Here is a 17,434-nt window from a genome sequence, read left to right on the forward strand (position 1 = left end):
CCAAACTCCAACCATAGATAGACTGAGACCAGACACCAGAGAATCTGAGAGCAGCCAGCCCAGCAGAGAGGAGACAGGCATAGAAAAAAAAAACAACACGAAAAACTCCAAAATAAAAGCAGACGATTTTTGGAGTTCTGGTGAACACAGAAAGGGGAAGGGCGGAGCTCAGGCCTTGAGGCGCATATGCAAATCCCGAAGAAAAGCTGATCTCTCTGCCCTGTGGACCTTTCCTTAATGGCCCTGGCTGCTTTGTCTGTTAGCATTTCAATAACCCATTAGATCGCTGATGAGGGCCATTTTTTTTTTTTTAATCCTTTTTTCTTTTTCTAAAACAATTACTCTAAGAAGCCCAATACCGAAAGCTTCAAAGAATTGCAATTTGGGCATGTCAAGTCAAGAGCAGAACTAAGAGAGCTCTGAGACAAAAGGCAATAATCCAGTGGCTGAGAAAATTCACTAAACACCACAACTTCCCAAGAAAAGGGGGGTGTCCGCTCACAGCCACCATCCTGGTGGACAGGAAACACTCCTGCCCATCGCCAGCCCCATAGCCCAGAGCTGCCCCAGACAACCCAGTGTGACAGAAGTGCTTCAAATAACAGGCACACACCACAAAACTGGGCGTGGACATTAGCCTTCCCTGCAACCTCACCTGATTGTCCCAGAGTTGGGAAGGTGGAGCAGTGTGAATTAACAAAGCCCCATTCAGCCATCATTTCAGCAGACTGGGAGCCTCCCTACACAGCCCAGCAGCCCAGAACTGCCCTGGGGGGATGGCACTCACCTGTGACATAGCACAGTCATCCCTCAACAGAGGACCCGGGGTGCACAGCCTGGAAGAGGGGCCCACTTGCAAGTCTCAGGAGCCATACGCCAATACCAAGGACTAGTGGGTCAGTGACAGAGACAAACTGCGGCAGGACTGAACTGAAGGATTAGACTATTGCAGCAGCTTTAAAACTCTAGGATCACCAGGGAGATTTGATTGTTAGGGCCACCCCACCTCCCCGACTGCCCAGAAACACGCCCCACATACAGGGCGGGCAACACCAACTACACACGCAAGCTTGGTACACCAATTGGACCCCACAGGACTCACTCCCCCACTCACCAAAAAGGCTAAGCAGGGGAGAACTGGCTTGTGGAGAACAGGTGGCTCGTGGACGCCACCTGCTGGTTAGTTAGAGAAAGTGTACTCCACGAAGCTGTAGATCTGATAAATTAGAGATAAGGACTTAAATAGGTCTACAAACCCTAAAAGAACCCTATCAAGTTCAGCAAATACCACGAGGCGAAAAACAACAGAAAATTATAAAGCATATGAAAAAACCAGACGATATGGATAACCCAAGCCCAAGCACCCAAATCAAAATACCGGAAGAGACACAGCACCTAGAGCAACTACTCAAAGAACTAAAGATGAACAATGAGACCATAGTATGGGATATGAAGGAAATCAAGAAGACTCTAGAAGAGCATAAAGAAGACATTGCAAGACTAAATAAAAAAAATGGATGATCTTATGGAAATTAAAGAAACTGTTGACCAAATTAAAAAGATTCTGGACACTCATAGTACAAGACTAGAGGAAGTTGAACAACGAATCAGTGACCTGGAAGATGACAGAATGGAAAATGAAAGCATAAAAGAAAGAATGGGGAAAAAAATTGAAAAAATCGAAATGGACCTCAGGGATATGATAGATAATATGAAACGTCCAAATATAAGACTCATTGGTGTCCCAGAAGGGGAAGAAAAAGGTAAAGGTCTAGGAAGAGTATTCAAAGAAATTGTTGGGGAAAACTTCCCAAATCTTCTAAACAACATAAATACACAAATCATAAATGCTCAGCAAACTCCAAATAGAATAAATCCAAATAAACCCACTCCGAGACATATACTGATCACACTGTCAAACACAGAAGAGAAGGAGCAAGTTCTGAAAGCAGCAAGAGAAAAGCAATTCACCACATACAAAGGAAACAGCATAAGACTAAGTAGTGACTACTCAGCAGCCACCATGGAGGCAAGAAGGCAGTGGCACGATATATTTAAAATACTGAGTGAGAAAAATTTCCAGCCAAGAATACTTTATCCAGCAAAGCTCTCCTTCAAATTTGAGGGAGAGCTTAAATTTTTCACAGACAAACAAATGCTGAGAGAATTTGCTAACAAGAGACCTGCCCTACTGGAGATACTCAAGGGAGCCCTACAGACAGAGAAACAAAGACAGGACAGAGAGACTTGGAGAAAAGTTCAGTACTAAAGAGATTCAGTATGGGTACAATAAAGGACATTAATAGAGAGAGGGAAAAATATGGCAAACATAAACCAAAGGATAAGATGGCTGATTCAAGAAATGCCTTCACGGTTATAACGTTGAATGTAAATGGATTAAACTCCCCAATTAAAAGATATAGATTCGCAGAATGGATCAAAAAAAATGAACCATCAATATGTTGCATACAAGAGTCTCATCTTAGACACAGGGACACAAAGAAACTGAAAGTGAAAGGATGGAAAAAAATATTTCATGCAAGCTACAGCCAAAAGAAAGCAGGTGTAGAAACATTAATCTCAGATAAAATAGACTTCAAATGCAGGGATGTTTTGAGAGACAAAGAAGGCCACTACATACTAATAAAAGGGGCAATTCAGCAAGAAGAAATAACAATCGTAAATGTCTATGCACCCAATCAAGGTGCCACAAAATACATGAGAGAAACACTGGCAAAACTAAAGGAAGCAATTGATGTTTCCACAATCATTGTGGGAGACTTCAACACATCACTCTCTCCTATAGATAGATCAACCAGACAGAAGACCAATAAGGAAATTGAAAACCTAAACAATCTGATAAATGAATTAGATTTAACAGACATATACAGGACATTACATCCCAAATCACCAGGATACACATACTTTTCTAGTGCTCACGGAACTTTCTCCAGAATAGATCATATGCTGGGACATAAAACAAGCCTCAATAAATTTAAAAAGATTGAAATTATTCAAAGCACATTCTCTGACCACAATGGAATACAATTAGAAGTCAATAACCATCAGAGACTTAGAAAATTCACAAATACCTGGAGGTTAAACAACACACTCCTAAACAATCAGTGGGTTAAAGAAGAAATAGCAAGAGAAATTGCTAAATATATAGAGACGAATGAAAATGAGAACACAACATACCAAAACCTATGGGATGCAGCAAAAGCAGTGCTAAGGGGGAAATTTATAGCACTAAACGCATATATTAAAAAAGAAGAAAGAGCCAAAATCAAGGAACTAATGGATGAACTGAAGAAGCTAGAAAATGAACAGCAAACCAATCCCAAACCAAGTACAAGAAAAGAAATAACAAGGATTAAAGCAGAAATAAATGACATAGAGAACAAAAAAACAATAGAGAGGATAAATATCACCAAAAGTTGGTTCTTTGAGAAGATCAACAAGATTGACAAGCCCCTAGCTAGACTGACAAAATCAAAAAGAGAGAAGACCCATATAAACAAAATAATGAATGAAAAAGGTGCCATAACTGCAGATCCTGAAGAAATTAAAAAAATTATAAGAGGATATTATGAACAACTGTATGGCAACAAACTGGATAATGTGGAAGAAATGGACAATTTCCTGGAAACATATGAACAACCTAGACTGACCAGAGAAGAAATAGAAGACCTCAACCAACCCATCACAAGCAAAGAGATCCAATCAGTCATCAAAAATCTTCCCACAAATAAATGCCCAGGGCCAGATGGCTTCACAGGGGAATTCTACCAAACTTTTCAGAAAGAACTGAAACCAATCTTACTCAAACTCTTTCAAAACATTGAAGAAAATGGAACACTACCTAATTCATTTTATGAAGCTAACATCAATCTAATACCAAAACCAGGCAAAGATGCCACAAAAAAGGAAAACTACCGGCCAATCTCCCTAATGAATATAGATGCAAAAATCCTCAACAAAATACTTGCAAATCGAATCCAAAGACACATTAAAAAAATCATACACCATGACCAAGTGGGGTTCATTCCAGGCATGCAAGGATGGTTCAACATAAGAAAAACAATCAGGGGAGAAACCAAGATGGCGGCTAGGTGAGACAGGGCTAAGGAACACCTCCGTGGAAAATACTAGATAAGGACCAGAGAGTGACCCAGAATACCGGTTACAGCGATGTGCCAGGTGAACAAGATCTGCTAGTTCCCAGGGGCTGTATACTTGGTGAAACTGGGAGTCTGCATTCTGAAATGAGTGAGTAAGCTGGCTGGAAGACCTGCAGCCATGCGGCGATCTGGGGAAGCCAGGGTTTGGCGTCTGGAGACCGATGGGCTCTTTTAATAAAAAAAAGAAAAAGAAAAAGGGGGAAAAGCCAGGAGCGGCTGCAGGTATGATCGGCTGCAGCTACAATCGTGGGAAACATACAGTAAAACACGGCAAGAGGGGGCTGGGCCAGCCTCTTGGTGTCTGGCCTGGAAGATAGCCCACTGCAGATATCCCTGGGGCCAGAGGAACAGAATGGAGAGCCAGAAGCCAAAAGAATCCCCGCGGCTAGCAGCTTGCTCCTGGGAGGGCTGGATAAACTCCTACCTGGGGCCGTGCCCACAGCCCAGAGCCCCGCCAGTTGTCCTGAAGCTGGGAAGGAGGAACTGTGCAAGGAGGGAGGTGTGGAGACGCCCCGTTCGGACATTTTTGCATAAGACTGAAGGCGAGCCGGCGGCCCGGGGCTTCCCTTGAGGGACGGCGCACGCTGATGACGTAGCACAGCATTCCCTCGGCAGAGGTCCTGGAAGATTGCGGCTGGGCAGGGGGACCTGCTCGGAGATCCCAGAGACACTACACCAAGTCCGGTGGTTTGTGAGACATCGAGAGAGAGGGGGTGGGGCTGAAATGAAATGAAGGCTTGGACTCTTGTGGCGGCCTTGAATCTCCAGGAACCAGGGGGATTTGAATATTGAGGCTGTCCTTCCTCCCTGATGACCCATACAAGTGCCCCGCATTCAGGGCGGACAGCTCCAGCAACACACCCAGGCTGAGTTCTCCGGCGGGACCCCACAAGAATCGTTTCCCCATATAACGTGGGGACAAGGTGGAGAACTGACTTGAGAGGTATAGGTGACTCACAGACGCCATCTGCTGGTTAGTTAGAGAAAGTGTATGTCACCAAACAGTGTTTCTGAAAAATTAGATAGGTTTTTTTTTTTTTTTTTTTTTACAAATTAAAAGAACCCTGTCGAGCAGAGCAAATGCCAAGAGGCCAAAAACAACAGAAAATCTCAATGCATATGACAAAACCAGATGACATGGGGAATCCAATCCAAACACACAAATCAAATTATCAGAAGAAACGAAGTTCCTCGCAGAATTAATCAAAGAAATACAATCAAGGAACAAAAGCATGGCAAATGATTTAAAAGACATCAAGAAGACCATGGCCCAGGATATAAGCTACATAAAGAAGACCCTAGAAGAGCATAAAGAAGACATTGCAAGGCTAAATAAAAAAAATAGAAGATCTTATGGAAATAAAAGAAACTGTTGGCCAAATTAAAAAGACTCTGGATATTCACAATACAAGACTAGAGAAAGCTGAACAACATCTCAGTGTCCTAGAAGTCCACAGAACAGAAAATGAAAGAACAAAAGAATGGAGAAAAAAATCGAAAAAATCGAAATGGATCTCAGGGAAACGATAGATAAAATAAAACGTCCAAACTTAAGACTCATTGGTGTCCCAGAAGGGGAAGGGAAGGGTAAAGGTCTAGAAAGAGTATTCAAAGAAATTGTTGGGGAAAACTTCCCCAACCTTCTACACAATATAAATACACAAAGCATAAATGCCCAGTGAACTCCAAATAGAATGAATCCAAATAACCCACTCCAAGACATATTCTGATCAGACTGTCAAATACTGAAGAGAAGGAGCAAGTTCTGAAAGCAGCAAGAGAAAAGCAATTCACTACATACAAAGGAAACAACATAAGACTAAGTTGCGAGAAGGCAGTGGCATGACATATTGAAAATACTGAGAGACAAAAATTTCCAACCAAGAATACTTTATCCAGCAAAACTCTCCTTCAAATTTGAGGGAGAGCTTAAATTTTTCACAGACAAACAAATCCTGAGAGACTTTGCCAATAAAAGACCTGCCCTACTTCAGATTCTAAAGGGAACCCTACCAACAGAGAAACAACAGAAAGAAGAAAGAGATATAGAGAATTTTAACAGAAATATATAGTACCTTACATCTCAAAGCACCAGGACACTCATTTTTCTCTAGTGATCACAGATCTTTCTCCAGAAGGGACCATAAGCTGGGACATAAAACAAGCCTCAAGAAATTAAAAAAAAAAACAAAAAAAAAAAACTGAATATACTCAAAGCACATTCTCCAACCACAATGGAATAGAAATAGAAGTCAATAATTTTTGAACTATAACTCCACTATTTACTTCCTACATGATATAAATTACACAAACCCTAATGACAAATCAGTGGTTTTGAACTCAGTGTAAAATATGTAATTTTATACAACTATATAAAGGTAGGGGAATGGAGGAGTATAGGAACATAGTTTATGTGTCCTATTGAAGTGGAGGTGGTATCAAAGAAAAACAAGATTGTTATGGATATGAGGTTAATTTTAACCCCCACAGCAAACACAAAGAAACTATCAGAGAATGTAACCATAGAGATGAATTGTAGAGTTCGGGTTAAGAGAAATGGGGGACGGTGCAATGGGGAGTTAAGAAATGAGGGTGGAGTTGCTGTTTGAGGTGAAAGGAAATTTCTAGTAATGGATGGTGGGAAAGAGCATTTCAACATTCTAAAGGTGATTAATCCCACTAGTGGAAGGCTAGGGAGGGGGTGGAATGGGAAGATTTAGGCTGTATATATGTTCCCACAATTAAAAAAAAAAAAAGACAGTCTAAATAGGTGATTGAATGCCAAGGATGAACTTGGATGGAATTAGAGGATAGAGGACAGGTGGCTCAAAGGGACACAGTTGAGACATAAGGTAAAGGAAATATAGAATGTAAGCTTTGTATCATTGTTGATCCTGTTGTACTTCTTAGCTGCACTTAATGGGATTACATTGCATAAAAGAATGTTCTTGTTCATGAGAAGTGTATACGTGAATTATAGTGTATGTTCAAGGATGTGTGCAGTTAGTTCTCATATGTTCAGAAGACAGAGCAATAGATGATGGATGATAGACAGGGAGGGAGGGAGGGAGGGAAAGAAATAGCGATGTGACAGCATGTTAAGGTTGGTGGATTGAGCTATCGGGGGAGGGGGGTCAGGGTATGATGGAATTCATTGTATGGGGTTAGTATTGTTTTTGCAACTGTTCCTATAACTTTGAATCTATTTCAAAATAAAATAAAAATAAATAAAAAAAAAAAAGAAAAACAATCAGTGTATTACAACACATTAAAAACTCGAAAGGGAAAAATCAATTGATCATCTCAATAGATGCTGAAAAAGCATTTGACAAAATCCAACATCCCTTTTTGATAAAAACACTTCAAAAGGTAGGAATTGAAGGAAACTTCCTCAACATGATAAAGAGCATATATGAAAAACCCACAGCCAGCATAGTACTCAACGGTGAGAGACTGAAAGCCTTCCCTCTAAGATCAGGAACAAGACAAGGATGCCCGCTGTCACCACTGTTATTCAACATTGTGCTGGAAGTGCTAGCCAGGGCAATCCGGCAAGACAAAGAAATAAAAGGCATCCAAATTGGAAAAGAAGAAGTAAAACTGTCATTGTTTGCAGATGATATGATCTTATATCTAGAAAACCCTGAGAAATCAACGATACACCTACTAGAGCTAATAAACAAATTTAGCAAAGTAGCGGGATACAAGATTAATGCACATAAGTCAGTAATGTTTCTATATGCTAGAAATGAACAAACTGAAGAGATACTCAAGAAAAAGATACCATTTTCAATAGCAACTAAAAAAATCAAGTACCTAGGAATAAACTTAACCAAAGATGTAAAAGACCTATACAAAGAAAACTACATAACTCTACTAAAAGAAATAGAAGGGGACCTTAAAAGATGGAAAAATATTCCATGTTCATGGATAGGAAGGCTAAATGTCATTAAGATGTCAATTCTACCCAAACTCATCTACAGATTCAATGCAATCCCAATCAAAATTCCAACAACCTACTTTGCAGACTTGGAAAAGCTAGTTATCAAATTTATTTGGAAAGGGAAGATGCCTCGAATTGCTAAAGACACTCTAAAAAAGAAAAACGAAGTGGGAGGACTTACACTCCCTGACTTTGAAGCTTATTATAAAGCCACAGTTGCCAAAACATCATGGTACTGGCACAAAGACAGACATATAGATCAATGGAATCGAATTGAGAATTCAGAGATAGACCCTCAGATCTATGGCCGACTGATCTTTGATAAGGCCCCCAAAGTCACTGAACTGAGTCATAATGGTCTTTTCAACAAATGGGGCTGGGAGAGTTGGATATCCATATCCAAAAGAATGAAAGAGGACCCCTACCTCACACCCTACACAAAAATTAACTCAAAATGGACCAAAGATCTCAATATATAAGAAAGTAGCATAAAACTCCTAGAAGATAATGTAGGAAAACATCTTCAAGACCTTGTATTAGGCGGCCACTTCCTAGACTTTACACCCAAAGCACAAGCAACAAAAGAGAAAATAGATAAATGGGAACTCCTCAAGCTTAGAAGTTTCTGCACCTCAAAGGAATTTCTCAAAAAGGTAAAGAGGCAGCTAACTCAATGGGAAAAAATTTTTGGAAACCATGTATCTGACAAAAGACTGATATCTTGCATATACAAAGAAATCCTACAACTCAATGACAATAGTACAGACAGCCCAATTATAAAATGGGCAAAAGATATGAAAAGACAGTTCTCTGAAGAGGAAATACAAATGGCCAAGAAACACATGAAAAAATGTTCAGCTTCACTAGCTATTAGAGAGATGCAAATTAAGACCACAATGAGATACCATCTAACACCGATTAGAATGGCTGCCATTAAACAAACAGGAAACTACAAATGCTGGAGGGGATGTGGAGAAATTGGAACTCTTATTCATTGTTGGTGGGACTGTATAATGGTTCAGCCACTCTGGAAGTCAGTCTGGCAGTTCCTTAGAAAACTAGATATAGAGCTACCATTCGATCCAGCGATTGCACTTCTCGGTATATACCCGGAAGATCGGAAAGCAGTGACACGAACAGATATCTGCACGCCAATGTTCATAGCAGCATTATTCACAATTGCCAAGAGATGGAAACAACCCAAATGTCCTTCAACAGATGAGTGGATAAATAAAATGTGGTATATACACACGATGGAATACTACGCGGCAGTAAGAAGGAACGATCTGGTGAAACATATGACAACATGGATGAACCTTGAAGACATAATGCTGAGCGAAATAAGCCAGGCACAAAAAGAGAAATATTATATGCTACCACTAATGTGAACTTTGAAAAATGTAAAACAAATGGTTTATAATGTAGAATGTAGGGGAACTAGCAGTAGAGAGCAATTAAGGAAGGGGGAACAATAATCCAAGAAGAACAAATAAGCTATTTAACGTTCTGGGGATGCCCAGAAATGACTATGGTCTGTTAATTTCTGATGGATATAGTAGGAACAAGTTCACAGAAATGTTGCTATATTATGTAACTTTCTTGGGGTAAAGTAGGAACATGTTGGAAGTTAAGCAGTTATCTTAGGTTAGTTGTCTTTTTCTTACTCCCTTGTTATGGTCTCTTTGAAATGTTCTTTTATTGTATGTTTGTTTTCTTTTTAACTTTTTTTTCATACAGTTGATTTAAAAAAGAAGGGAAAGTTAAAAAAAAAAAAAAAGAAAAACAAGGAAAAAAAAAAAGATATAGTGCCCCCTTGAGGAGCCTGTGGAGAATGCAGGGGTATTTGCCTACCCCACCTCCATGGTTGCTAACATGACCACAGACATAGGGGACTGGTGGTTTGATGGGTTGAGCCCTCTACCATAAGTTTTACCCTTGGGAAGACGGTTGCTGCAAAGGAGAGGCTAGGCCTCCCTATATTTGTGCCTAAGAGCCTCCTCCCGAATGCCTCTTTGTTGCTCAGATGTGGCCCTCTCTCTCTGGCTAAGCCAACTTGAAAGGTGAAATCACTGCCCTCCCCCTATGTGGGATCAGACACCCAGGGGAGTGAATCTCCCTGGCAACGTGGAATATGACTCCCGGGGAGGAATGTAGACCCGGCATCGTGGGACGGAGAACATCTTCTTGACCAAAAGGGGGATGTGAAAGGAAATGAAATAAGCTTCAGTGGCAGAGAGATTCCAAAACGAGCCGAGAGGTCACTCTGGTGGGCACTCTTACGCACACTTTAGACAACCCTTTTTAGGTTCTAAAGAATTGGGGTAGCTGGTGGTGGATACCTGAAACTATCAAACTACAACCCAGAACCCATGAATCTCGAAGACAGTTGTATAAAAATGTAGCTTATGAGGGGTGACAATGGGATTGGGAAAGCCATAAGGACCACACTCCACTTTTTCTAGTTTATGGATGGATGAGTAGAAAAATAGGGGAAGGAAACAAACAGACAAAGGTACCCAGTGTTCTTTTTTACTTCAATTGCTCTTTTTCACTCTAATTATTATTCTTGTTATTTTTGTGTGTGTGCTAATGAAGGTGTCAGGGATTGATTTAGGTGATGAATGTACAACTATGTAATGGTATTGTAAACAATGGAAAGTACGATTTGTTTTGTATGACTGCGTGGTATGTGAATATATCTCAATAAAATGATGATTAAAAAAAAAAAGAATAAACGGCAAAAAATACAAACAAACAAACAAACAAAAAAAAAAAACACTTGTTGTATAATGAAGAAGCAGACCTAAAGTGTAAGAGATGACTCAAAGATATGCTCATTAAAAAAGCAGGTAGATAAGTGTGTACATGGTGGGGAAAGGCCAATTAGAGAAGATGAACTTGACCAGGCAAATGCTACCTTTTTGGAATAAGGCAAATTATATATATATGTTCCAGTTTGCTAATACTGCCCTTATGCAAAATGCCAGAAATGGATTGGCTTTTATAAAGGGGGTTTATTTGGTTACAAAGTTACAGTCTTAAAGCCATAAAGTGTCCAAGGTAAGGCATCAACAATAGGGCACCTTCACTGGTGAAAGGCCATTGGCATCCGGAAAACCTCCGTTAGTACGGAAGGCACATGGCTGGCGTTTGCTTGCTCCCAGGTGATTTTTCAAAATGGCGTTCTCCAAAATGTTGCCCTTGGGGCATTTTGTCCTTTCTTAGCTGCAGCTGCTCTTCAAAATATCACTCTTAGCTGCTCTGTGGTCCTTCTGTTTGTGAATTCCTTTATAGGACTCCAGTGATCCAATTAACACCCACCCTGAATGGGCAGGGTAACACCTCCAGGGAAATTAGCCAATCAAGTATTTCACTCACAGTTGATTGAGTCACATCTCCACAGAAACACTCAAAGAATTCTAATCTAATCAACACTAATAAATTTGCCCCCACAAGATTGCATCAAAGAACATGGTGTTTTGGGGGACATAATACATCCAAACCAGCACAATATATTACATATATATTTATAAATATTTTATATAATTTTATTACTTAGGTATATATAATTATATATATATAATAATTTTATTTATTATAATTTTATTTATTAAAAATAATTTATAAATATATATTTAATTTTTTTAAATAATGTGGTCTTAAACAGAAATGGATAGCATAAAATGTGTAAATGCTAGAGGAATAGTGCAGTTAAAGTGCTATCCCTAGTCATAGCCCATTTTATGTACACAGCTGTTTCCCAGTAATAGACCATGTCTGCATCTCAAGTGCTGTCTTCTGAAAGATTTCTATAAAATACATTTAGGTCTTATCAATGAGAGCAATGCTGTTTAATTGCCAGTAAAAATAATTTGGATTAAAATGTAAAGTCAGGTCTCTCACATATTATTATTACTTCAAGCAGGCCAAAGCTATGCCATTTCATACAAGGAAAGGAAGTCCTTTCCTTAAGGTTCAACATTTTCTTTTTACTAAGAGTTATGCTTTAAATTTACTGTAAGGATACCCAGTTGACCAGGCAAGTCTCTTATCATAACGAAAAATGAAAGAGTCTAAGAATGCCTCAAGGAAAACTATGTCTTCAAATTTCTTTTTTCTCCTTTCTTCTTCTGACTCCCAAACTCCCTGGTCCCAACACACACTCTCACCATCCCCGTGGTTAGCTTAGATCATACTGAGGAGCTTAGGGAAGATCATTTAATACTGATGTCCACGTTAGGCCCTTTTCAATTGCAGTGACTTATTTAAAATGAATATTCCTTCATTTTCCATGATTATAGAAGAAAGCCATGCTCTTTGTAGAAATCTGTAATTGTGTAGAGTTGTATAAAATCAAAAATAAATGTTGCCAAGAATGGCACCCGTCAAATATAACCAATCTTAATATGGTAGTATATATCCTTTCAGATCTTTGTCTCTGCATGTACTTATGTGGGCATTTTTTTTTTCCTTTTTACAAATGAGATCATGCTATAATATTGTTTTGCACCTTGCAAAATATTGTACATGTCTTTCATTATCAGTTTTATAGACCTACCTCATTTCTTTCAAGAACCCCATCATATTCCACTGTGTAAGCATACCATAATGTACTTAATGAATCCTCTATGGATAGACATTTAGGTTTTTCTTATTTTTTCACTATTATAATAATGCTTATAGCAGCAATGGTGAGTGAACTACCAGTGTTCACTGCAAATAGGGAAGGCAGAAAAAGCAAAATTTAGCCCTCAGGGCATATTTTAAAAGAAAATTGCTTTCAGAAACTCTTTCCCAGGTTGACTTTACATAGGTTGACCCTATAATGTATCAGTCACCCAGAACTCTATTAAGTGAGAAAGAGGGAGATATTGATGCTTAGTCTGGGCTAGCCCTAAAGCCATCAGGTAGGGTAGAGCAAGGCCCAAACCAGCTGTGGCAGAAGAGGATTATGGGTGCCACTGTGGCCCAGCACAAAGTATCAGAGCCCAAGCAGGGTGAAGAGGACATCTCTGTAGGAGGGCTGGTTGGCACAGGCTGTCAGAGCCTGAGTGAGGGGAGGAAGGCATCCATATATGAGGGTGGTCCTTCTTGGCCTGTCAGAGATTAAGCAGGGGAGGAGGGCATTGGGGTGAAGAGGATATCCATGCATGGGGAATGGGGTGACCTGGTACAGGATTTTGGATCCGAGGAGCATGAGAAGGGTGTCCATGCAGGATGGGAGGGGAGTTAGCTAGGTGTTTCAGTTTGCTAAAGCTGCCGGAATGCAATATACCAGAAATGGGTTGGCTTTTACAATGGGGGTTTATTAGTTAAAAATTTACAGTTCTAAGACCATGAAAATGTCCCAATTAAGGCATCAACAGGACGATATCTTCTCTGAAGAAAGGCTGTCGGCATCTGGGACACCTCAAGGGAAGGCAAATGGCTGGTGCCTGCTTGTCCTTTTCACCCAGGTTTCATTGCTTTCAGCTTCTGGCTTCAGTGACTTCCTCTCTCAACTCCCCTGGGGGCTTTTTGTCTGAGCTCTCTGGTGCTGTCTTCTAAAAGATTTCTATAAAATACATTTAGGTCTTATCAACGAGAGCAATGCTGTTGAATTGTCAGTAAAAATAATTTGGATTAAAATGTCAAGTCAGGTCTTCTCTATGTATTTTAGCCTCATAAAAGACTCCAGAAAAAGGATTAAGACCCACCTTGAATGAGGTGGGTCACATCTCAATTGAAATGACCTAATCAAAAGGTCCCACCTATAATAGGTCTGCACCCACAGGAATGGATTAAAAGAAGATGGCCTTTTCTGGGGTACATAACAGCTTCAAACCAACATACAAGGCATGAGGGGGTCAGAACCTGAGCAGGGTGGGGAGAGTGTTAATTTTGGAGGGGGGATGACGAGGGGTTTCAGGGCCCAAGTGAGGAGAAGAGGGTGTCCATGCAGGAGAGGGACTGGCAATGGAATTGGGAAATTGGTTACATATCAGGGAATTGATCAAATAAATAAATATAGTAAGAATAATAGGGCAGATCACTTAGGACTTCAGAGCTAGGTGAGAAATCCTGCCAAAGATGAAGAAAAACAGGGAAAGATTCTGCAACAGAGAGAGGGAATTCCTATATAAATTCAAAGTAGGAAGTCAGTGCTTTGAACTGAGGGTGCCCCTCCAATTTCCTTTTCAAGAGAATGCCAGTCATTTGCATGGACATCTGATGCTGCTTCACAATTTACCCTGCTTTATAGAAAAGGACTTAAAAGAAGCTCTGAGCCAGTTTATAAAAGAAGAATCCCTCAGAGATTATGATAGAAATGCTGAAGCATCACTGGAATCTGTGAAATCAGGTGAAGTAGATTTACATCAGTTGGCAAATACATGGGCCAAAGTGTATGCTGAGACCACATTAGGGCATGCAAGGCCGGAAGCTGGGATGAAGATTTTGCAGAGTGTACCATGACCTAATCCATTCTCCCACCTCTGAAACTCTCCTAAATTGGGAACATAATTACTTTGTTAGTATATCAGAACTGATTGGTGAAAGAGATGTGGAGCTGAAAAAATTACGCGAAGAGACGAGGTATTGAAATGGAAAAAGTGATGCAGGAATTGGGAAAATCACTGACAGATCAAGATGTAAATTCACTGGCTGCTCAGCATTTTGAATCCCAGCAAGACTTAGAGAATAAGTGGATGAATGAATTAAAACAATCAACTGCCTTCCAAAAGCAAGAGTATCAGGAATGGGTGATAAAACTTCATCAAGTTCTAAAAAAACCCCAACAACAGCTCCCTCAGTGAGGAAATTAAAGTTCAGCCAAGTAAGTTCAGAGAATCTGTAGAAGCAAATGGAAGGATTTATGAGGAACAGAGAAAGTTAGAAGAAAGTTTTACCATTTACTTAGAGCCCAGTTGAAGAACATGCATAATTTGAGACTGCTGAGAGCGGATATGCTAGACTTCTGTAAACAGGAATGAAATCATCTAAGTGGTGTGAAACCCCATTGGCTCCAGCCAGCACTGTCACTTTACTCCACATCTCTATGTGGCTTGGTTTTACTAGTAGATAATTGAATCAGTTCATATAGTGGTATTAAAAGAAATTTTGCCACCATTTGCTAAGAATGCACTGACTTCCATTTTCCCCGAATTGAAGAGCAACTGGAAGTTGTCCAGCAGGTGGTTCTTTATGCTAGAACACAGTGCAGGAATAAGTTGAAAGAATCACATGATTCCAGAAACCGAAAAGGAGGAAGTGATGATAAGACTAAGAATTCTGAAAGAAACTACTGAAATATTTTACGTGGAGAATTTTATATTATACGGCATTCTAATCTCTCAGAAATCCATGTTGCTTTCCATCTGTGTGTGGATGACAATGTGAAATCAGGAAATATCGCTGCTCGTGATCCTGCCATTATGGGGCTCCGAAATATACTCAAGGTTTGCTGTACCCATGACATCACAACAATAAGCATTCCTCTCTTGTTGGTGCATGATATGTCAGAGGAAAAGACTATTCCTTGGTGCTTAAGGAGAGCAGAACTGGTGTTTAAGTGTGTCAAAGGTTTCATGAAGGAAATGGCTTCATGGATGGAGGAATTTCTAGGACAGTGCAATTTCTGGTACCACAGAGTGTTTCTGAAGAAATGTTTTATCAACTTAGTAACACTCTCCCCCAGATCTTCCAAGTATCGTCAATACTCACGCTGACATCCAAGATAGACTGACAAGCTGGCAGAAGAGGATTGTTAAACTCCAGGAATTGAGCTCTGCCGGAACTCTGCCAAGCAAAAGATGCCCAGAAAAAGAACCCACAACCCAAGTCACAAATCAAGTCATGATATATGTCTGTTAAACATTCCAAAAAGTTATATATTGCACAAACTAGGGATCAACCCCCTAACTTACACATTCTTAAAATCTCATCATGAAATTGTATCTCTTTTTTTCTACAGTTGTGTCCTATGTATGAATATTAGTAAGTTAAAACTTCCCCTGTATCGCACATGGACACTTCCTATAGGAAACCATTCACTGTGTTTTCATGGAGACATCTGACTTTCAAAAGATTTGAATCATATCAGGTCTATGCTAGGCTTAGTTGAGCAAACTAAATCTTCCTTTTACTGTATTTACCAAATGAGATTGAGAAAGCACTGAAAAAAAAAAAAAAAAGAAGAATGGGATCCAGATTTCTCATTGCAGAAGGGACTTACAAATATGGAAAGGGAGAAAACTGGAGCCCTGTGGTGTTGGATTGGAATTGGCAGTATCAATGAAAACATGGATTTCAAAATACAGAGTTAAAAATAGAAATAAATTTAGAGGTATGGGGGGGGCATGTGTGTGTGCTTGTGGGTGCACCAACACACATCCCTATTGAGAATGCCTGGGAGAGTTTATACTTCAGTAAAAATGAGCACACAGAACTTTACTTCTAAATACTATTTTCCACTCACAGGAACTAGGGTTCCTTGGAGAAATGGCTGATTTCACAGCAGGGCATGTAACGTACAGGATAAGCCTGGAACACCTTGGAGGAACTGAAAGCAAGGAGATCCTCAAAGAATAAAGGGGGCATATCAAAAGGACCCAGGAGCCAGCTTGAAGGATCAGCTTGCCAAATCTAAGACAATTTGAGCATACGATGGTAAACATTTATAATCATTTGAATAAAATAGGAACCCAATATAAATAAATGAGTAAATTGAAAGTTTGATAAAGAATGAAATAGTTACATAGTCTCAAAGTAGTTTCTCACAAAATAATTATCAATTACAAAGCAAAAATGAGTAACTTTTCAGTGGGGAAGTCTGACATACACCACCTTAATTGAGTGATTAATGTGAATAACATTGGTAATGGGACAAACCTAAACCCCATGCCACCTGATAAATGCAATAAGAACACAGCGCCACCTCTGTGATTATCCCACTAAAGATGCGTACTGTGACTCTAATCATGAGGAAACATCAGGAGAACCCAACCTGAGAGACAGTCTACAAATTGACCTGTAGTCATCACAAATGTCAAGATGATGAAAATCAAGGAAAGACTGAAGAACCGTCTCAGACTAAGGAAACTAAAGAGATAACAATGATTAAATGTAATTCATGATTCTGAACTGGATCCTTCTGCTGTAAATGACATTTCTGGGATACCTGGCAAAACTTGAATGAGATCTGAGAATTAGAAGACAGTAATGTACCAATGTTAACTTTCTGATTTCATGGGAGTATTGAAGTTATGTAAGAGAATTTCCTGGTTTGTAGGAAATGCACGCTAATGTATTTGGAGATGATGTCATCAGGCCA

General features: G+C 39.7%; 1 pseudogene; it reads left to right on the forward strand.

The window, feature by feature from the left end:
* The first annotated feature begins 14,193 nt into the window (after positions 1 to 14,193).
* Positions 14,194 to 15,847, forward strand: LOC119506531 (annotated as a pseudogene).
* The last annotated feature ends 1,587 nt before the right edge of the window (positions 15,848 to 17,434 follow it).

The sequence above is a fragment of the Choloepus didactylus genome, chromosome 11 (genome assembly GCF_015220235.1).
Source record: "Choloepus didactylus isolate mChoDid1 chromosome 11, mChoDid1.pri, whole genome shotgun sequence".
Classification (NCBI taxonomy): domain Eukaryota; kingdom Metazoa; phylum Chordata; class Mammalia; order Pilosa; family Megalonychidae; genus Choloepus; species Choloepus didactylus.